This window comes from Rattus rattus, chromosome 16 (genome assembly GCF_011064425.1).
Source record: "Rattus rattus isolate New Zealand chromosome 16, Rrattus_CSIRO_v1, whole genome shotgun sequence".
Lineage (NCBI taxonomy): Eukaryota > Metazoa > Chordata > Mammalia > Rodentia > Muridae > Rattus > Rattus rattus.
Genome location: NC_046169.1, coordinates 40,458,421 through 40,481,365, shown reverse-complemented (window position 1 = coordinate 40,481,365; position 22,945 = coordinate 40,458,421). Strand labels below are relative to the sequence as shown.

The 22,945-nt window shown below is 53.7% G+C and overlaps 1 protein-coding gene across 1 annotated transcript in view; it reads left to right on the top strand.

The window, feature by feature from the left end:
• The first annotated feature begins 523 nt into the window (after positions 1 to 523).
• Positions 524 to 22,945, top strand: part of Wscd2 (WSC domain containing 2) — a 93,639-nt gene continuing 71,217 nt past the window's right edge. Inside the window, exon 1 of the mRNA XM_032886685.1 lies at positions 524 to 1,188. The gene's annotated coding sequence lies outside the window, so the exon portion shown is untranslated. The remainder of the gene's footprint in view (positions 1,189 to 22,945) is intronic.

Genomic DNA, 22,945 nt, shown 5'->3' with positions numbered 1-22,945 from the left:
CCATCTGCAAACACAGAAGTGGACAAGAGACCATCTCAAGAAAGGCAGAAGCTGGGCTGGGGATTTAGCTCAGTGGTAGAGCGCTTGCCTAGGAAGCCCAAGGCCCTGGGTTCGGTCCCCAGCTCAAAAAAAAAAAAAAAAAAAAAAAAAAAAAAAAAGAAAGGCAGAAGCTAAGGACTGACACCTGGGGTTGTTCTCTGACCTCACACAGGTACAGTGTCACACAAGTTCATACATGTGGGCTCACCCCAACAGGTAGGCGCAGGTGCACGTGCACGAGCGCGCACACACACACACACTTCATTTAAAAAAAAAAAAAAACATTTACACCTAAGCCAGATGTAGAGGCTCACACCTTTAATCCCAGCACTTGAGGGGCAGAGGGGACCTTTAGGAGTTCAAAGCCAGCCTATTCTACATCATGAGTTCCAGGACAGCCAGACCTACATAGAGAAGCCCTGTTTTGGTGCGAGGGGATGGGGGGTTGTAAATACATAAAATAAAAATATTTACGCCTAGATTTTTTTCCAGTTGCCCTTGGACCTAACCTGGAGCCAAGTTAGATCTGCAAACCAGGAGCCCCTGTGTTCCACTCTTGTCTGATGCTTCTGAGACCCCCCAGAGAACCTCAACGGGAGTCATCCAGGGGTCACACAGCCAGAAATCCAACAAGCTCAGAGAGGGAGTGTGACAGCCCAGAAGCCACACAGGCAAAACTCAGGGCCTGTTAAAACAACACGCTGAACACCCATCAACAAAACTGTCCTTTGTTGGATTTCTTTGAGCTGCCTGTCGGGCGGGCTCAGGGCCAAGACTTGCAGCGGCGGCCAGCGCGCACCACGCTCACGCCAGGCGCCGGCCCTTCGCCCGGTCTCAGCGCATTTAGCCGCAGCCCAGGAGTGGAGCTCAGCGCACTGCACAGCCAGGATCCCAGGCCTGCGGCGGGCGCGGCGGGAGGCCGGAACGCAAGGAGTTAAGCGCGGGCGGCCGGGCCGGGCTGCGGGGAGGCGGCGGGCGCGGGAGCTCAGGCTGCAGACTGCTCCAGCAGGGCCGGGAGTGCGGGCGCCCGCGCAGCCCCAGCTCATCTCCCGGCCTCAGCCTCGCTCAGCCCCAGCCCTGGCTCCGCGCTCCGGGCTTCCTGCTCCGCGCTGCGCCCTACCGGGCACGGAGAGCTCGGCGCATCCTCAGGTAAGCAGCGGCCACGGGTCCCTAGCGAGCCCCGAGCTGCAGAGAGGTGACAGGAGGCTCCGGGGAGATGACAAACTTTCCTCTAGCCACGGACGAGTGTGGGGATACCCCTGGGGCTGCCGGAGCAGCAGGGGGCCTTGGATCACACTCCGCTGCCCGGCCAGCTTTCAGTCTGGGGAGAAGGGGCGAGTAGTGCCTGTGAGCCAAGCCGGCCTTGGGGTGGTGCCCGCACTGGGGAACCAAGCAGCAGCCAGGGACACGCAGTGTGGGCTCTGCGAAGCCTACTTTGCAGACGGGCCTCTGTGGGTCCCGAGGGACTTGTGGTGGGAGAGAGACACTTGCCCCCGTCCAAATGCCAGCAGGCCCAAGTGCCCTTCCATGAGACCCTCGGCTCCTTTCCAAGCCCCCTCAAGGGGCACACCCCACTCCTTGAGAGGCAGAGGGTCTGTCCCTTTAGGGAGAAAAAGAAAGCTTAAAAAAAAAAATCAGAGAGAGCTGCCTGCACTCTTCAATGAGAGGAGCAAGCCTTGCAGGGAAGGGGGCTAAGGGGGCCCGGGCTGCTGGTGACCCACTGACCCGTGGCTGCCCACGCGAATCCCTGAGGCTATCCCAACCTACAGTACCACCGAGTGTGGCCATAACACCTTTCTCCCTAGTGAATGCACACTTCCAAGAGGCCACCCTGTGTCCACATGGAGGACATCACTGTCTTCCATTCCTGACTGGGGCTGGGGTCAGGAGCATGCTGGTTGGTCTTTGGTATTCTTGATGTCCCCTAGAGACACAGTGAACGCTCTCTCTTCTGGCCTGGCCTAGAGCGGTGTTTGGAAGTGATCCCTTGGCCGTGGATCAGCCAGGAATCCTACTGGAGCTGGGTATCTGTCTTTGGGGAACAGCCTTGCTGGGGGTTCTTGAGCTCTTGAGCTGTTGGGTGAGATTTGAAAGATTTCCTGTCTAGGCTTAGGAGTCTGATCTGAGACCAGAAGCCTCTTTCCCAGGCTGCCCAAACATGCACACTCCTCCAGGGTGTCAAAGGTCTGTGATGGATATCCTGGGGGGAAAGCAGCTCTGGTTCAGGAAGTGGCTTCAAACTGGCCTTTGACTTGCTTGTGTAACCCGTATCAAACCTCTAACCCTCTCTGGGCTACAGTGGCCACTTCTCTAAGAATGAAGAGATAGCATGTATCCTCAGAGATCCCCATTCAGGCCACTGTGTGGCCCTGAGCGATGTGGCAGATGGGATTTTCAAAGTCTTGGAGTGTGTGTGTGTGTGTGTGTTACACCTTAGTGTTTAGGAACTCGGGTCTTAAAGTAGATCTGAGTGGCCCCTGGCTACTCCCCCACGGTAAAGTAAGAGTTCATAGTTCCTACTTTGGAACAGTGCTGTGAGCACTCCCTGAGATGCTGTGGGAGCACTCCTCACAGTCTGGCAGAGTACCGGAGCAATGGGGATGCCCATGGGGAGGTCTTGTGCATGGATCCTGGGAACCTTTTCCCAAGGGAGGCTTTCCCTGAACCTGAGGATCCTCAGCTGGGGCCAGGATCTTAGTCTCTCCAGTAGTAGGGTACCTGCAGTCCCGCCTCCTCCCTGCTTCCTTTTAAAACCGTTGCTGGACCAGCTGCTCCCAGTGGGGAGCCCAGGGCAGTCTGGGAGGGCTGGATGCACCCAGCTGCCGCGTTGTCATGACAACAGGAGATGGAGGTAAGCTGTCTCCATGGCTTCAACTTTGCAGCTGTCTAGGGACCCAGAGCAGGGACATTCTGTCTGTTCCGGGTCAGGCATCCAGTCTGCCTCAGGGCTGGGCATGCGAGGCTGCTGTTCCCCGGTGGAGGAAGAACAACCAATGCTGGGGAGAAGAGTGTTTTCTGGGTCTGTGGTAGGGTAGGGGTGGGGCATAGTCAGAGACTGCAGGGAGCGGGCAGTGGACAGTGTCTTTCTGACTGGTTGTGAAGCTTGCTCTGGGTTCTTGCCGAGAGCAGAGGTCGTCCCAGCCACTGTGTAGCTTAGGGATGGAGACACCACGCGCTGGTAGAGTCTGCAGGGTTGACTTTCAGAACACTAATAAATGACTAGGGTGCAGGGGGCATTGCGTGTGCGATCTCTGCAGCCAAGTGCATGTGCAGTCATGACTGTACCAACCATGTATGTATACACGTATCAGAACAGCCAAGGTGGACGTGACATCTAATGAGTGTGTGCCCATGGGTTTATGAATGTGCAATGCAAACTGTATGTGTGTCTGAGAGAACAGCTACCCGTGAACGTGCGTGTGTGTGTGAGTGCCTATGCACGCAGGGATGTGAGGTGGGCTTGTGCTGCGCCATCAGGGACAGTCGTGTCTGTGTGCTTTCAGCACATTTCAGGTCTGTGTACGCAGGTTGAGAGGCACAGCCTGACACACTGGCTCATCCCTCTCTAGACGTGTGTGCATGCCGGCATTCAGGTGTCTGCAAGTCTCTACACGTGATTTCCGACGCTTGTGAGTGCCAAGTCTCTGTACATATGTATGTTTCTATGGGTGTATGCCTCTGTCTTGCCATGCACACTGTGTGTACACAGACACACATGTGAGTGTGTGCACGCTCGGAACATTGCACACTTAGTTGTAGTGTGTGTGTGTGTGTGTGTGTGTGTATCCCCTAGTATGGGTGATTTTTGGTGTCCATTTGAGTGTGCCTGTGTGCTCTAGAGTGTCTAACTTTCACACACATCTCGTGAGTGTGGATTAGTGAGATGCTGGATGTATGTACTGGGGCTGTCAGCTTACGACAGCTTGCTTGTTATCGTAGCGTGTGCCTGTGTGTGACCATGAGACTTCTGCATGACCAGGTGTTTGTCTGTCTGTCTGTCTGTCTGTCTGTCTGTCTGTCTGTGTGTGTGTCTGTGTGTCTGTGTGACTGTGGAGGTGCAAACTTGGGCAGCACAGGATGAATATGACCAGCCTGAGCTATGGTACCCCTGTGGTGTGCTTCATGCTGGGCACGCTGTGAGGGCCAGTTCACCTGTACCAGCTCTAAGCCTGCCGGGATGGTGCGTGTGTCCCAGGCACTCCAGAGCACATTCCCAGCCTCCCTCATCACCCACATGCCCAAGTCTGTCTTACCAGAAGCCTCCATGTAAGACCGTCGCCGCACGCACCCACAGAGGCTGGGAGCACAGGTATGCATCCAGGCAGAAGGTCTGAAAGCAGGCAGCTCAGATGAGCTGAGCATCTCCACGGTGCTTCTAATTAGGAGAGACTTGTTTTCCTTAAATAAACAAATCAAGTGAGGGAAGAAATTGCCATAGATTAATGGCTCCCCGGAGCAGGTCCAGATGTTTGGAAGGTGGGGATCGGGGTGATGCAGGAGTTGGGTCTTTGGCCCCAGGGATGAAAAGCATGCCTGGTCTGTGTCTTCCCGACAAGGGGGCAGGGTGAAGGTGAGAAGCTGATGAGTAGGGAACAGGCTCTTCCCCAGCCTGGCTGCTGCAGGCTTGTGGGATACATGTGTTTCCGGCCCCTCCTCCCATGTTGGTAGCCTTGGCCCTGAGAACTCATTTTGCTTTCACTGGAGGGGGGCAGGCGGTCTTCACAGTCTTGGCCCCCGTGACTGTCACTGCCTATTAGGGGAAGTAGGAGTGACAATACACGTGTCCTGGCTTAGGCCTCTTAGAGCCCTTGTGTGGGTGAACCTGGCCGACAGGGCTCCTCTGAGGCCACTGCTGCCTCCCAAGCCTGCGCTAGCCTCAGGGAGGATCAGAGTTCAGCCTCGTCAGACACAGGTGAGCTGGAGAAGCCACAAGGGTTTGTTTGTTGTGCACCATCATTGTGGTCCTGGCTGGGTGACATGGTGGCTACTAAGTCGCTTTGATTCCTGACCCTGCCTGATCCTGGTGTTCTATGCAGAGCCACACAGTGTGCCGCTCACTGCGGCCACCCCACAGCCCCACCTGCCCTCTGCTCAGCCTAGTGTGATGACACTTAAGAGGGCATTTACTCAGCACACACCACGTACCTTACACGCACGGCACCCGTCACTCACAGAAGCCCCGTGAGACAATTACTGTTATGATCTCTTGTGGGGTTCGGAAACATGTGGGGATTATCTGTCTCACACAACCCAGGAAAAGCTTTCCTAGGGACTCATGGAAGCCACCTGATGTCAGAGAGTACATTTTAAATATGATGTCATATTGCCTTCCCAGCACCGGAAGGCAAGTTTGACATAATGGATGTCAGAGCCATAAAACCGTTTCCCATTAGCTCACCTGAAGGATATGTTGGTGGGAATGAGTCATGGCTCAGAACAAGCCTGTGTTTGTGTGAATGTGGGAGAGTTTCCCATCCATCCATCCACCCATACCCCTACCCCTCCACCAACCCCTCCATCCACCCACCCACCCACCCCTCCACCAACCCACCCACCCACTCCTCCACCAACCCACCCCTCCACCAACCCATCCACCCGTCCATCCACCCACCCACCCGTCCATCCATCCATCCATCTGTCCATCCACCCCATCCATCCATCCATCCATCCATCCATCCATCCACCCGTCCATCTATCCATCCACGTCCATCCATCCATCCATCTGTCCATCCACTCTCCCATCCTCCATCCATCCATCCATCCATCCATCTGTCCATCCATCCATCCATCCATCCATCCATCCATCCATCCATCCATCTGTCCATCCACCCTTCCATCCATCCAGCCATCCATCCACCCACCCACCCATCTATCCATCCATCCATCATCTCTCCATCCATCCATCCATCCATCTGTCCATCCACCCTTCCATCCACCCATCCGTCTATCTCTCCATCTATCCATCCATCAATCTTTCACTCACATATCCATCTGTCCATCCATCTGTCCATCCATCTGACATCATACTTGTTGATCCCAGTGCTTGCTCAGGTTCCTCTGAGTGACATGTTCTGGGATGGTCACAGAAGTGACAAGGGTGAGATTCCCAGCTCTGTAAGGATGACGGCTCTGGAGGGACCTGAGGCAGGACTGTCCACTCTTCACCTCCCCCAGCCCCGGGAAGAACTCTGGTCCCACAACACAGGGCTGTTTAATGAAGAAAATGTTCACCAAGCCCCATTGCGAGTACCTGGCACAGTTCACGCTACAATAAACGGCAGTCCTTCCCTCCCTCCCCTTTACAGAGTGGACAACCAGATGGCACAGCACAAAGCTGTCCTAGGAGGGAGCCAGGGACCCTGAACCCCAGACAGGATAGCCCTGTTGCCTGCTCTGAATCCAGTCTCCCTGGATCAGAACTTTCATGCTAAAGCTGGAAAAGACCCTCTTTGCCCCAGAACAGTCTCCTCAGCCCAGCCCCAGAGGAGGTACCAGACTCTGCCTAACAAGACCTAGAAGAACAGGGAACTGGGAAGTGGCAGATCGGGTTTACGATCTGGTTTTTGTAAATAAAGTTTTATTGGCACATGACTATGTCCACTCATTTGCATGGCCTCTATGGGGCTCTGAGCCACGCCTGGCAGGGCCGGCTGGTAGAGTATATGAGCTTCGCAGCCCATATTGTATTTACTATTTGGACTCTGCCAGAAATTATAATCACTGATCCCCAAACTCCTCCAGGTCCCCAGGCTGTGGCCGGAGAGAGGGGATGAAGCCACCATTAATGAACCTGTGGATTGGGTGGCATGTGAGGTTTCTAGCCTGTACTGTGAGGTATCCAGAGGCCAGGAAAGGCTGGCCACCCATGAGCCCATGAGCCACCAGCTTCTCAGAGGAATGGAAAGCAGAAATGGGTGGGATAGAGCTTCTCAGGGCCATGTGGACAGTAGGGGGCAGTGGCTGTGGCGCAGGTGTCTGGGAGGACATCTCTGTCCCCTCTAGCTCTGACTCCAACATGACTCAAGAACTACGGGCAGTAGAGTACCCCAGCCAGAAGCTTCCAGAACTAACTGTCTACATTGGGAGCGTGGCTGCTGGATACTAAATCCTTCACTGATTCCTCCCTGTGCTCTGTGTGTTCCTGTGATTGTGAGGCTCAAGGGGAGTTCTCAAGTAGGGAGTGAAGGCAGGAAGCTCCATCTAGCTTTGTCTGAGCAGACATGACAACTCTACATAGACCCCCTTCCTCTGTATGAGCCTCACTTCTATTTGTCATGCAACAACTCTGCATGAGCCTCACTTCTATTTGGAAATGGAAGAGAGGAGCGTGTACCCAGGAAGGGCTTCTGCAGCCTGACTTTGAAAGCCCCCAGCTCCCTCTCTACTCAGAATAGTTCTGAAGCCTTCTTTCCTGGAAACCTTGCAGAACATCCTGATGCTTGTGTCCTAGGATGGAGACGCCCTCAGAAATCATAGTCACCATTGCATCTGAAGAAGGGGTTGACGGTGCCTGGTGCCAAGATCAGAGTTCACCTCTACTCATGCTAGAGCTCTGTCTTCACTTTACAAATAGAACAGGAAGGCTCAGAGAACTCCACTCCCTTGCTCAGGGTCACGCAGCCAGCAAAAGGCAGGTCTGAGGCTTGAGCCCAGATATGTATGATCCCCAAAGCCTATCCCAGCCACTGTCTTTTACTGCAAAGCCCCCATTCACAGTGGACGTTCAAAGTGGAGAGATGAGTGAAGGAACTCTTAAAAGGTGTATCTCAGTGGCTGATGATAGTGCACACCTCTAATCCCAGCACTTGGGAGGCAGAGGCAGGCAGATCTCTGAGTTTGAGGCTAGCCTGGTCTACAGAGAGAGTTCTAGGACAGCCAGGGCTACACAGAGAAATCCTGTCTTGAAAAACCAAAAAGAATGAAGAGGAGAAGGAGGAAGAAAAGTGTGTGTGTGTGTGTGTGTGTGTGTGTGTGTGTATAGATCAGAGAACAACTTTTAGGAGTAAGTATTCTCCTTCCTTCATGTCTTTAATTTGTTCTTTAAATTTTCTGTCATTGCTATTACTATGGTTCCCATTCTTAGCCTCTAGAAGTGTGTGTGACTATGTGTGAGTGTGTGTATGTTTATGCGTGTATTCACATGTGTGTATGCATGTATGTGTGCATGTGTGTGCTCAAGTGTGCATGTGCATGCACCCATGTGCATGAGTGTATGTGCATATGCATTCATGTATGTGTCCGTGTGTGTGTGTGTGTGTGTGTGTGTGTGTGTGTGTGTGTGTGTGTGTGTGTTGTTTAGTTATATATAAATCGCCTGGCCTGACTTGTTTTCCTAAAGCTGTCACCAAAGCAGAAGATTGGGGAAGCATGGGTGGCCACAAAATATGGCCCAAAGACAGAAAAGAGTGGCAATAAAGGCAGTGCTGGACCGGGCTGGGCTGGGCTGGGCAGGGCTGGACTGGGCTGGGCTGGGCAGGGCTGGGCAAGACACCACAGGCTTCACAGCACAAGGCCTCAGTGCAGGGAGATACTGCATAAGGCAGGCAAAGTCACTGGGATTCTCCAGCTGCCTCCCTATGGCTTCCATTTTGCTAAAGTGGCCTCAATGACCCGTCTAGTGTGACTTTTTGCAAAGTGACAACCTGGGCTCTGTATTTTTAATGCTTGCCTTGAAAAGAAAATCAAAAACAACAGTAAGACACACACACAGTCACACTCACACACATTCACATACAGTCACACTCACAGACTCACAGTTACACTCATACACATTCACATACAGTCACACTCACAGACTCACAGTCACACACTCACACTCTCATATACTCATACACTCACTCTCATATTCACACTCACACACAATCACATACTCTCATACTAACGTACACACTCACACATACTCACGCACAATCACACACTCTCATATTCACACTCACACACAAGCACACACTCTCATACTCACACATACACTCTCATATTCACACTCAAAATCACACAATCTCATACTCACACATACACACACTCACACCTGCACACTCACAAGCACACTCTCATATTCACACTCACAACAATCACATATTCTCATAATAACACATATACACTCACACATACTCACATACAATCATACACTCTCATATTCACACTCACACACAAGCACACACTCTCCTACTCACCCATACACACTTACACATACTCACAATCACACATTCTCATACTCACACATACTCACACTCTCATATTCACACTCAAAATCACACACTCTCATACTCTCACATACTCACACTCACACCTGCACACTCACAAGCACACTCTCATATTCACACACTTTCATACTCACACACTCCTCTTACACTCATACATATGCACACACTCTCACACTCACACATACATTCTCACACATAATCTTTTATACACACTCACACACAGTCACACACTCATACACACCTACGCACTCTAGAACAGACTCCTCTTTCCACTCTTGCATGTGTCACCATTTGTCCTCAACACTCACCTGCACCTAAAGCACAGCAGGAACCACGCCCCACGTACGTGCTAGCGCCCTGGGGGAACAGAGCCGCCGTGAGATGCTCAGTGTCTGCTTCCTTTGTCTGCTGTTTCTCATAAGCTTGCTGACCTGGTTCTCAAGATGACCACATCTAGAAGGAGTAAATGAGGACTGTGTGGGATGGAGAGGGAGACACAGCTGGATGTGACAGCCAGCAGCCCTGGGACACGACGGGTGGGTGAGGACTTTGGAAAAATAAGACGCAGGAAAATGAGGCTCAGTGCCAGGGACAGCCTCGGTGGGGAGCAAAGGACCCACCGCAGCAGTAGCTTTACAAGACAGCGCTGGTGGCCCTGGTGACAGCCTAGGACACAGTCAGCAAGGGCAAAGGGCAGAGAGTCTGCGTGGAAGGAGTCAAGCCAGTGTGGGTGTCTAACACCAGGAAGACTCATCGACAGGTGACCACATTAGGTCGGGGACATCTGTCAGGCTATTCTGAGAAGAGAAGGGGGCTCATGGCCCAGTCAGGACACCAGCATCCTGTGACATTAGATATAGCTGGGCTTAGATCTCAGCTCCATCACAGGAATGATGGAGTGGCTGTCCAGCCCTCATGCCCTTTCTATGGACACTGAGAGCTGGGGCTCAGTGGTGAAGCACTTGGCTGATATTTGACCATGGGTTCCCATTCCAGTTGTGAAAAGAAAACAGAAGTGGGAGGGGATGAGAGAGAGAAAAGAGGAAGGGAGAACAGGGGAAGGGAGCTTGGTGAGTGGAATCTTAGATGGCCAGGAAAAAGATGTGAGCGAGAAGACAGACCTTCAGCTGACCGTGACCTTGGGCCTGGTCAGCCTGTTGTCATGTTACAGAGAGGAAGATGACAAGGAGCACTTATCCAAGTGCCTGTCGCCTCCACCTGCTGTCACACACAGCAGAGGAGTAAGGACAGACGGGAGGAAGGGCCACAAGCCCTGGGCTCAAACCTTGTCACTCAGATGTGTGACCTTGGGCTACCCCAAGCAACCCCACTGAGGTTCAGCTTCCTCGTTCACCAAGTGGAAGGGAAATGCCAATGCTGGTCGCCATGGACACTGTGACCACTGTTCCATGCCTCGGTTTACCCATCTGTAAAACGGGGATGGTGAGCTTATGTGGTTGGCTAGGTAGTGTCCCCTCTTCCCTGGAGGTTGTTCAGTTCAGAGGAAAGGTAACCTCCCGGGACTCAGCCTTGGCTCTATGTTGTTGCAGTGAGGTTTTGCTACACTGCTTTCTGCTCACGACGCACGCACACACCCACCCGGGAGCTATCCTTAGATCCTCAAATGAAAGACACACACACACATTAGTTTATTTTTTTAAATGCCTTGGCTACCTCAAAAGCTGGGCACTCCTAAACCTTCCCCTGCCACCCGAGGTCCTATCGGGGAAGTGGGCAGTGGCCACTTACCTGAAATCTCACATGGCGGTTGGTATCTCCTGTGGCTTCTGTGTCCCATCCTTCTTCCCTGAGTCCTGGCGATTCTGCCTGTTCCTCTCTGTGTCCTACCTGAGTAACTCCTAAATGTCCTGCCCCATGCCCAGCCACTGGCCATTGGTATCTTTATTGATTGATCAAACCCCCCTTGGGGATAAGGACCTTCAATGTCTGGACATGCAGATTCCCAATTGAATCAAAGCATCCAATGCTCTCATTGCCTATTAGTGACTGACAAAGCTACTCTGTGCCTCAGTTTCCTCTTCTGTAAAACAGAGCATCTAATCTACCCAGAAGGCCGGGCGAGAGTTTGGGCATTGAGAGCAGAGCCCTGCTTGTATTCATAGAGCTCAGGAAGTGTGACTTGTCACTACATCCCTGCACAGGACAGTACAAGGTAGAGGGGGCAGAGGAGGGAAGAACTGAGGACCCGTGGTTTGAGGGCTGTTCCCAGTCATCCATCCCCAGAGGCTGAGAGGGGCTGGCTTTTATTCTTTCCTGTCCCCGTCTTTCACTCCAGCTCTGCCTATCTATCCCCTACCTTGGGGACTTGACTCAGGGCTGAGCTGCAGCTTCTCCCTGAGTGCCCGGGGAGTATTCAGCTACCCTCCACCCCCAATGTGCCTGGCCAGCCCTGGGTACCCACAATGCAGGCTCTGCTTTTCAGGGCTACCCTGTCTTTGAGTTTGAACTTAGGCAAAGCAGGGGGATCAGGGCCCAGAGAGCCTCCAGGGCTCATGAGAGTGGCCATTCAGCCCTGTCATCCCCAGGCACTAAGGCACACTGGGACTTGCTTATGGTTTTACAATGTTGATGACAGAGCTTCTGCTAGAACCTGGGCTTTCCTAGAAGGAATGCTACTTTATGTGAGCATTTGTTTCTCCTGTAACTTTGTAACAAGTGACCGCAGGTGCACCAGCTTATGCAATACACTGGCTTAGCCTCCTACTCTACAGTGCAAAGTTACAAGCAAGCCAGGAGGCTGTGTCCTCCTAGAACCTCAAAGCAGGGTCCACTTGCTCTTCTTTTCTAACCGGTGGAAAACACCCACCCACATCTGAGACTCCCAGCCCCGTGTGGTCCTATCTCTGTGTTCAGTCTCCAACTCAATTCCGTGCCTCCTTGGTGTGAGGACACTGTGGTCTTCCCCACCCCCATGTAACCTAGGCTAACCCTGCCATCAAGGTCTTCAAGTGCAGTTCCAGAACCCCTGATGCTGTGGACAGTGGATACACCAGTTCCACACAGTGCCCCTGGGGATTCCTCATCTGCCGTCTGTGATAAGGTACCCCTCAGGCAGCTTCTGTGGGGACACAACTTGCTTACTGTGCACAGGGCATGCTTACTGAGCATCCTCTGTATGTTGAGAGCTGTCTGTGGCTGGTAGTTGGAGCAGGAGCTCTTGTGTCCTAGGCAGGATTCTGAGCTCAGGGCTGATCCAGAAGTACCCGCTAGGACCGTGTGACGACCAACAGCACCAACTGGATCCTCTTCGTTAGGAGCCTTTCTGGATTCTAAGAACTCCACTGTCCTAGCCTGTTTGGCCTAGGCAAGGTGAACAAGTCCCCACTGAGCACAGTCCAGCCAGTCAGAGCAACTGTGCTCACAGCATCCATAGGTGACTGCAAGGCTAAGCAAAGTGGGATCGTTGACAAGCTGTCACACACACAGACATGCACATGCGCACACAAACACACATGTACACAAACACATACAAACATGTACATGCACACACAAGCACAAATACACATACATGCACAAGCACACACTTTCATGTATGTGTGCAGGATGAAATTTTGATAGACAGCCACAGACTGTGAATGTGTGTTTAACATCCCTGAAACACATACTTAGACCCCACTGGGATGGTGTGTTACTTGGTTTTGTCGGTTGTTGCTATTGGATTTTCTCTCTGTGTTCTGAGATGCTGAGAGGAGACCAAGGCCTGAAGCATGCCGGGAAGGTTCTTTCTGACCCAGCCCTATCCCATCCTCCTGGGTATTCTTCACACACGGAAGGCCTAGAGGCTGAGAGCCAGCTCGAGACCCCAGAGGCAGAGCTGGAATTTCAACCTCGACCCACCCCTGCCCTGTGGGCTACTGCAGGGAGCTCTCACACACACTTATAAGAGGGAGTGTTTCCAGAGTCTGGAGTCGGGGCCAGGTGTTTGGGCTGCGCCCAGGAAGAGCCCAGAGATCTGTGTTGCCGCGAGACCTGAAAAGGAAAACGCGCGAGTGGAGCCTAGAAACATATACTCCGAGACGGAAAGTGATCTCATCCAGGAGTATGCACCGTGGGGTAGAACACGGGCAGCTTTTCAGAGAAAAGCGAGGCCTGCAAGGCAGGGAAGCAAGCCGAGGTTGATTGCCAGATAGTAGAACCAGCAGGGGCAAAGCCGGAGGCCCCGTGACTGAACCCGGGGGCACAGCCTGGAGGACTGTGTGAGTGGGGAGCAGGCGATGTCCCGCAGAACACACGGGGACATCAGAGAGTGCTGCTCTGTCTTCTGGCTCCTAAAGGGTTTGATTAAGGGCGAGATGATTTCATGACACTGGCCAGGGCAGCAGGGGGCAAGTTGTCCCGTGTGAAGGGGGTGTGAAGGGGGTCCATGGAAATCCCCCGGGAGGGAGCTGGGGTACAGCCATGGCTTCTGTCCATGAAGTTGCCTTGGTGTGGAGGTTGGGGTAACAGGAGGGAAGAGTTGGAGGGGTTTCCTAAGCTGTTGTTAGTCCCTCGGATCCCCTTGTCAGCTGGTGGCCCGTGGGCTGTTTGAACGACTATTAATGAGGGTTTCTTTTTATTAAAGGGGACGCCCACCCTTCCGGCAAGCAACCCCCAGCTGTGTTTCGATGAAATTAAGAACAGCACTGGGGAAAATGCCACTGAGAGCTTCATTTTTCTCCTTATGGCACAGGAACAGATTCCAATAATAATTGTGTACCCCATTTCCGCACAGCCCCTTTGCCACCCACCCGCGCAGCGCGAAGCCCAGTGAAGTCTGGACACACACAGTGTCTAAGGGCCCTGTGCCTCTGCTCCTCGAGGCAGGGGACAGCCCCCCAGTAGCTAAGGTTTCTAACCCAGCCGCCTCTGTGAGAAATGGGGATGGGGCAGGGGCGGGGGCAGGCAGGTCGGACTCGCTGCAGACACAGCTCACAGATGGGCAGCAGCCTGCCTCAGGGCCCATTCCTGAGCAACGTAGAAATAACGGTGGCGTCCACCCGTGATGCATTCTTTGTGTCCTGAGAGATACAAATCTCAACTTAAATATTATTGCATTCTTTGACTCTCAGTCAGAAAGGGGAATGTATCCACTTACGTAAGCATCTAGCTAGCTTCAGGCTTGGCTGGATCCAGGAGCTAGAGTGTGCCCCTCTCTCCCTCCCCCTCCCCTCCCCCTCCCCTCCCGCTCCCCTCTCCCTCCCCCCCCATAATTTACTTGTCCTTAAGTTCATGTTTTCTTTAAGGACTTTCGTCTCTGCCCAGTTCTTTCCTTCTAGCACAGAATCCCATCAGCAGGCCCATAACCACATAATTGAACTACTTTTAGTGATTCTCAAATTACAGCCAAATTCTCGATCAGGGTTGTTGGTGATCAACCAAAGCCTCGGGGACTAGGAGGGGGGTTGCGGATTGCCCTCTGTGGTTTCCCAGGCCACAGACACTGGCAGATGGTCAGGGAGGGGTGAGCCTCAGGGGAGAGTCAAGGCCTCTCCAGTACCAGTCATATCAAAGTGACTGGCAGGCAAGCTGAGTGCATTTATGGATGAAAGGAGGTGCATGGACTTCCCCTGCCTCCGGCACAAGGCAGCTCCCAGCACACAAGCTGTAGCTGACATGGTGTCCCACAGGCCAGGCAGGCTCTCAGCAGGACTCGGGGCAGTGAGAAGAGAGCCCTCAATCTGGGAGCTCACAGCCGGACTTCGCACCCATAGACTATTAGCCTCCCCTCCCCCACACCTGCACACTCATACACTCATGTGTGTGCATGTGCGTGTGCATGCATGTGTATACCTGGGTGCTGAGCGCTGGCCTCCATTCTCTGGGAAGTCAGCTGTACCTGGTCCTGCTCCTAAGAAGGGTCTTGCTAGTGTGGGCACTAGGAGACCCCCAGTGCTGTGAAGGACCCCAGAAACCCCCGCATTGTTCTGAATCAGATGGTGGCTTCAGGCACCTTTAGAAGTAGCCAGTTTTGTGGTGGAGACTCGGCTGAGTAGAAGCCGTTGGTTTTACTAAGATTATTAATGCTTTCCCTGACTTCCCAGGGTAAAACTGCGGAGGCTGAGGAGAAGGTTGGACTGCCTGCCTCCAGGGAAGGGGAGGACTCCTTCCCTGGTTGCTCCCCTTTAACTCCGTGCCCCACTTTGAACTGTGCGCCCAATGGGGCCTGTGGTGGGGGGTGCTAGCACACCGTGGTAGGCACTCAGTAAAGCAGGTCCTGCACACCACAGCCCCAGCAGCCTGGAGAAAAGGCAGATCCTTCCCAGCTCTTGCTCTCTCTCGATTTCTTGATCTCCCTGTCTGTCTTCCTCTTCCCCCGATTTTTCCCTACCTCCTTCCTCCCTCTCTTCCTCCCTCCCTCTTTCTCTCTCCCCCTCCCCTTCTAGCTCCTGCTCTTGCTCCTCCTCCTCCTCCTCCTCCTCCTCCTCCTCCTCCTCCCTCCCCTCCCCCTCCTCCTCCTCCTCCAAACCCTACAGCTCTGAACTCACAATTAGTTAGGTTTTAACCCCATCCCCCCTGAACTGAAGGCCTTTTGTGAGGAGATCCACAGGCCTCGGCCCAACCTTCTGCCCACTCGATGTATTGTGCCAGAAACAGACAGGCACGGCCGTGTTTCCATGGTGTCAGGATTTATCGACTAACAAATTCGCAAGGTTTAGTGTCTCAGTGATCACAGTTCATCATGTAATTTGCCTGCCTTGGCGGCTTGGCTCAAGCAAATGTAGGACCTTATATTACTGTCTTAATATTAGCTCTCACAGCACACAGTAAACGTGTGTGTGTATGTGTGTGTGTGTGTATGAGTGTGTGTGTGCATGTGGGCACATGTGCATGTGTGAGTGTGTGTACCTGCCTGTGTGCATGTGTGTATGCATGTATACATGTGTGTATATGTGTATGAAATCATGTGTGTGAACACATGTGTGATGTGTGTGTACATATGTGTGGAGTATAAGTGCATATGAACATGTGTTGAATATGTAAGTATGTGCATGTGTGTGAGAACACGTGTGTGTATGTGTGCACGTATGTGTATGAATGCATGCATGCATGCATGTGCATGGGGTGCTGTTTCAGAATGCATACAAGTCCCAGAAGCTGCTGCAGAGGTTGGGAGGCTCCAGAAGGCTGAAGGACTCTGCAGAGGAGATGAGGAGCCAAGAGAGCTGCTGCCGGAGTTGGGTTTGAAGGCAAAACTGCAGAGCTCAGCTGTAAAGTGAGAGGTCAAACCTGAGACCAACAGTAGGAAATGACCCTTGGCAGGAAACAGTGGGGTGTCCAGGTTCTGATGGGCAGGCTGGTGGATTGGCCAGCAGACAGCAGGCATCAACATTGCAGGAGTGGGTTGGGGAGTCCTGGGTCCTTGATGTACACAGCAGGTATCGGGTGACAGATTAGTGTGGCCCATGCCACTACAGGGGTAGGTGTCCATCACTTTATGGGGTCCATGTGAGGGGGTTCCACCCTTTACTTGGTGCCCCATAGGTTCTGGGCCCTGTCTCCCTATATGATTTTAACACCCCTGTGTCCCCAGAGCCTCCACTCTCCCTAATAAATTTAGAGGCAGCTGCCTCCCTAACCCTGGGGAATATGTTATTTATTCCCTTGATGGCTGGGTGGAACATGACAGATGATGCAGTTTCTGGCTGCACCCAGGTCCTGGGAGTCCTCCTCCTCCTCCCCTCTCAGGATGGAGTCAAACCTGCTTGTAAGATGGAGTCTTCTTGGCAGTGTGCATCCTGGAAGACTGTTAGACCACATGGATACCCTGATGTCAGCTCTGTCTTCTCCACTCTCTTGACCTCTCCAGACCTGTTTTCTGAGCTGCCCCAGGACCTTTGCACATGCTGTGACTTTCATTTGCCCGGTTGACTGCACTCCCCCTTTCAGGACAAAGCATTCCTTCTTGGCAGTCCTGGGTCCCTCCCTGGATCTGGTCACATCTGAAAATGTGTCAGTCCCTTAGAGACCTAGGACTGACTTGTGACCTGTGTCACCTCTTCCAGACCGTCTGCCCAGGAACTAGGAACTGGCTGCCACTGGGTCTAAACCTTTTCCAGGCTTGCACTGGTGCACAGAACTCAGTAGATAGGAAGTTCACAGATGAAGTTCAGGGCACCCACATACATGTTAGGGCATGTAAATCTGCATGCATGTTTGAGAAAAATGGCAGCACTGACTAATACGGCTCAGCCAGCTCCACACCATATCAAGGCACATGCTAGAGAGAGCGTAGCCCCATAACACTGACAGAAAAGAAGCCATTTACACATCTGTGGTCCCAGAATGCACAGGGAGCCTAAGACTTGGACTAACCAGAGAATGGTGTACGGCCACAACGGACCCTCTCCAGCTGTACACCACCATTGGAAGCCTGTGCTAAAATAATACCAACGGAGAAGGGCACAATTAGCAAAAGGCACGTGCTGCAAAACTGAGTGTAAGAAGCTCAAAATGGAAGCTAAGCTATAGTTAGGTGCGTGTGTGCTCAGGTGAAGAGAGTCTCCATCAAAGGGTGAAGAAAGGTGGCCCTCTGCTCGAAGGGAAGGGTCAAGGGGGGTGAGGGTGGGAGGAGCAGTTCAGAAGGGCGTTTCCTGGCAACACTATTTGACATGGGACCGGTAGCTACACGGATGTGTTCATGGTACTTGTCCCGTTCTCCGCGCTGGTTTTTTTGTTTGTATATGTGAGTCTTGGTTTTCACAGAGATGACCCCCATATTCCCAGATAGTTCTGTCTGTCTGGAGCCAACTGGCCAGGAAACCCTTAGGCCCCAGGCACAGACAATGCCTCATTGCTGCACTACCACAGGGGGTTAGGGAGCAGGGCATCTTTTGCCACAAGGTCCCAATATGTAACCTAGATTGGCCCTAACCTGGCTATTCTCCTGCCTCAGTATCTGCAGAGTTGGAATGAGAGGTGTACAGATGCCACACCCGGCTCTGCGTCCTGCTTCAAACCAAGTCACTCTCTGCTGCAGAAAATCCCCAAGGGTCCCACTGTGCAAACAAAAGCTCTTTAGCAACTCCTGCCTTGGCTCAAAGGCCACCAGGCAACCCTCCCTCCTGTCCAGCCGCTCTCCCAAAGCATGATAAGGCGGGGGTGGGGAGGGGGAGCTGCCCCAGGAAAAAAAGTCACAAAAGAAAGAGGACAAAAAAATAAAACTCGAGATTCACTGTGACGTCCCTGCCTTTGTAGGACACCGCCACGGGCAAGGAGATAACCATCCTGTGTGGTTCCAGTGACAGGGTGACAGCCTCTGCAGGGTTGGGTAGGGACAAGGTGCTCCAAGGTGAGATGGCAGAGGCCAGCCCACGGTGACAGGACCCAGATGAGGAGCTGGCATCCAGACTCAGTGGGTCAGGCCTCCGTAATCACTGCTCATCTGGGGAATCTCCTCCTTCTGCCTGGACAGGAGGGTGTGGCTGGAGACCGTCCTCCCTCTACCGGAAGTAAGGGAGAGGAGATGACCTCTGCAGGTGAACCTGGGCCTCAGCTGGAAAGCAACACCCCTGAGGTTCTCACACACCCTTGATGTTCAAACAGGGCAGGATGGGGCTGGATTCTTCCAGAGTAGCTGTCAGGTCCTGCATCCCAACTCTTCCATTAGGTATGATAGAGTCAGCAAAGCTCAGAGAGAAACATTGTTGCCAGTCTGGGGATTGCCGGTGAACTCAACCCTTCTGATACAGAGGTCCCAGGCAGCCCTGGGAACACTGAGGAGGGCTCTGCTGTCCAGCCCCACAGGACGGACACAGCCTGGAAGCATGTCCCCGGCACTGACTAGGAGAAGACGGGAAGCCTCTCCTCACTGGGATCTTTGGTTGGGCTTCCTTGAGGAGGTGGCATCCCAGATGGAGTCTTTGGAAAGAGGGGTTGAGCGAGGTCATAGTGTGGACTGGAGAGTGCCACGGCAGGTCTTTCGCACTCAGCACCGGGCTCTGTGGAGAGGTTGAGAAGTGACAGGAACGTGTTATTGAAAGACAGTGCTGGGGTATGATGGGGTGGTGCTACACATCTCTAATCCCTGCACCGAGCACGCGGGAAGCTGAGGCAGGAAGATCGTGGTGAGTTCCAGGCCAGCCTGGGCTACACTGATCACTTACCTGCCGCGTCTGTGACTCCATCGTGGTGGCAGAGTGGCTACGTTAGATTTGGTGGCAATGCAGCACTCGCGTGACAGAACCAGTTAGACAGAACATGTTTCTGCGGGAGCATAACACACAGCCACCTCCTCATCCTCTCCTCAACTCTCGTGAATTCCTTCTGGGCAGAGGGTCACAGAGGTCACAGTGGTCAGAGAACTAACGAGGATTAAGGGCAGACACAACCAGGGTCCTCGGCTTTAGAGATGGAGCCTCAGGTTCCACCCTTCTCTGGATAGTGTGGACGGTCTCTGGAGCTGAGTGTCCCCAGGTAAGCCAGACCATGGGAAGCCATGGGCAAAGGCCCCTGCTTAGTACAGCGTCACCTGCTGGAAAGGTTCAGAGTGACCAGGCCCTCTTCCTGCTTCACCATCCCAGGGCCCGGCTGCTGCTGGCACCCAGCCCCCGATGCTGCCCACCTGCCAGGCTCCTCACCACCCTGACCCTGTTAGGAGCTGCTGAGGTCACTCAATCACCTTTCAGCACCCGCGCCCCCACCCTGGGATTCGGCACCAGACCAGGCCCCCTTGGTTGCCAGAGAGAGAGAGAGAGAGAGAGAGAGAGAGAGAGAGAGAGAGAGAGAGAGAGAGAGAACGAACGAACACACAGATGCAGAATGGCCAGCTCTGTGTTTCTTCTCATCTGTGCAGCAGAGGTGGGTGAGCTGAGAACACCGTGAACCCCACCACCACCACCGCACCCCTCGTCGCTTTACACTTGGGGAAACTGAGGCCAGGAGAAAAGGAGAGTCATCCAAGGTGTGAAGCTACTTGGGATGAGAGTCTGGATGCAGCCTTCCCAAGATGCCTTGCACACCGCAGAGCTTCCCGCGTGAGGCCCAGTGGGTCGTGAGGCTCAGTGGGTCGGCTCCCTGGAAGCCCCTGCTCTCTCTCCGAGAGCTTTTAGATGTGAAAAGCTCCTCCACAGGGGAATGGCTAATTAATTGTTCTCTTTGGTGAGATAACACTCCTCTTTTTCTGAGACTGTGTTTGCCTCCCCTGAGGTCCTCCCAGCTCTTTCCAGCAAGTCTCCCCGCCCTCCCCCGTGCCCCTTGCCTGGACCAGAAGGAGAATTGAACTTGATAAGAGGGCCACAGATCCCTGCCCCGACGTCACTGCCCTCCTGGGTCTGTCTCGAGGCAGCAGGGACGCTTTGGTTCTTCACAATGAGGGCATTTAGCAGAACCCTTGTCCCCTGGGACCTCGGAGAAAACTGATGAAGAAGAGAAAGGAGAAAGGCAGAAATCAGACCCAGAAACCTCCCCATCGAGGGAGACAGGCTGGCAGCCTGGACCCAGCCAGCTCCGATTTCAGAGAATTTCAGCAAATGCCCTCCGTGACTCGGTTTCCCCATGGGCAGCCGATAGGAGCATGGCCAGGGAATGACAAAGTTGGAGCCCTGTTCAGCTCCAGGCAAGGCTCCAAGATGAGCAGGGGAGGGTGGAGAGGCAGGAGAACAAGGGCCCAGTGTGCACCTGGCTTGGGGATGCGAACACCGGAGTGCCAAGCTCCACAGGGTGATGGGAGGAAAGCCACCAAGTGACCAGAGGCTGAAGCCTGGAGGCCACCGAGACTGCAGAGCCAGCCTGGGGCAGAGCGTGTGTGGGACAGGCCAGTGAGCAAGAGGGATGTGCCCTGTGGCTGATGGAGTCGGCCTCGGGGCAAAGAGGACAGCCAAGAGTTAACCAGGTATCCGTGGAAACCCAAAGGTGGGGACTTGAGCTTCCTTTCCCTGGGCTGTGACAGGGAGTGGCCCTGGAAATGGCTGGAGTGTAAGACACAGAATTCTAGAAGTACGAGACCGGGAGCATCTATTGGTGTAAGGTCAGGGGTGCCGCATCTGTGAGAGCTGGGTTCCTGACAGATCTTAGCAGTGCCATAGCCTGAGGCTCACTGGAGGGTTTGCTAGCTGAGTGCCCTGCAAAGGGGAACCCATGCAAGCGCTCAACCCCAGACAGAGGTGACTCTGCTATGGTTCAAGAGAGGCCTTTGTTTTTGAGAAGCTCCATCTTGGTGTGTGTGCATCAGCGAGGACCTGTGCTGTGCCCTGTGTGACCACAGCCTGAGTCCCTGGGCTCCTCTCACAAAATGACCCAGGTGGAACAGATGTAGCAACACTTCTGCCCCCTTCCTGTTCTTGACCTCACGCAAGCAACTGGGAGTTCTAGGACATGTTTGGATGACTTGTTTCCAGGGGGGAAACCATAGCAGCTTGCTCAGAGAGTAGAGAGACTGCAAGGACTGTCCCAGTGTCCCAGAGTCAGCCACATGAGTGTGTGTGTGTGTGTGTATGTGTGTGTGTGTGTGTGTGTACGCACTGCTTTTTCCATTCCTGGCTTGCCAAGTCAAAGGGCAGGCATATGAGGGGAAAGGACCCTGTGCCTTGGTAGAGGGGCTTGGCCGAGTCTGGTGGGTGGCCCTGCAGAGAGTGGAGCTTAGGAAGAAATTCAAGTCCTGAGCTTCCTCAAGCCACCCTGGGGAGCACTGAAGATGTGGAGATGTGGGGGAGCACCAGAGATGTGGGGAGCACCAGAGATGTGGGGAGCACCGGAGACATGGAGAGTAGGGAACATGCTACTATGGTCCCCACAGGCCACCCCAGGCAGACAGCGGGGCAGAGGACAAGAGGGAGTCCAGGGAGACTGGCAGAGTTACAGGTCTGAGCAAGGATGCGAGGGCTCCCTTCGGTCTGCACCCTGCCGGGGTTTTCCTCATCCAGGTACAGCCAGGACATGGACGGCAGGCGGGCCGGAGACCTGGAAGTACCAAGTGTTCCCCAGAGTGCTGAGGGTGTCTGTCTCAATAGTGATTTCCGGTTCTGCCTTAGAACCGCCACACGGACAAACGCGCCCCAAGGCCAAAATGGATCCTGCTCCGCTAATGTCAAGATCTGGGTCACGCCCACACGCTAGAGAACTGAAATAATCGGATGTTCTCCTGCCTCACGAAGCTGCCCACATCCCTGGGCCTGCTGCCCCTTCCTTGTCCAGAGCTGGCACCTGCCACACTCAGGTCCTTGCCTGCCTCTCTCCTTTGTGCGGCCACTGTGTCCCCACGTGACCAGCCTCTCCTCTCAAGGCCTACTAATCACATCACAGTCCTGGGACGGAGGATGAGGGCGTGTATGGGGGCAGAAGAAGCTCTGGGATGCTCCTTGAGGGAGACGTCTTCCAGCGCGCATTCCTCCTGGGTGAAGAATTATGGGAAATATGGGTGTGGTGTTCACTTGGGACGTTTCTAAGAATCCCCATCCCTCCTGCAACAACTGCCACTAACACAAGGAAAGTGGGTTTGACATTCCCTGCTTGGCCTGTGGGGAATGCTGTGGCTATGCAGAGAAAACGCACCCCTGCCACAGGGGGAGGGAGGCCCTGCAGGGGTCCTGAAGGTGGAGAGAGCTGTTTGATGCGCGTCCCCTGACTCACCTGCTCAGCCTCAGTTTCCCCGTTCGCATAAGGACAGCTCTAGCATCCTTTCTGGTGCAGATGTGATGTAACTTCGCTGGTAGCTTGTTAGCAGCTGGCTCAGGTGGTGTTGGCAGCCTTGGAAGAGAGCCAACGTG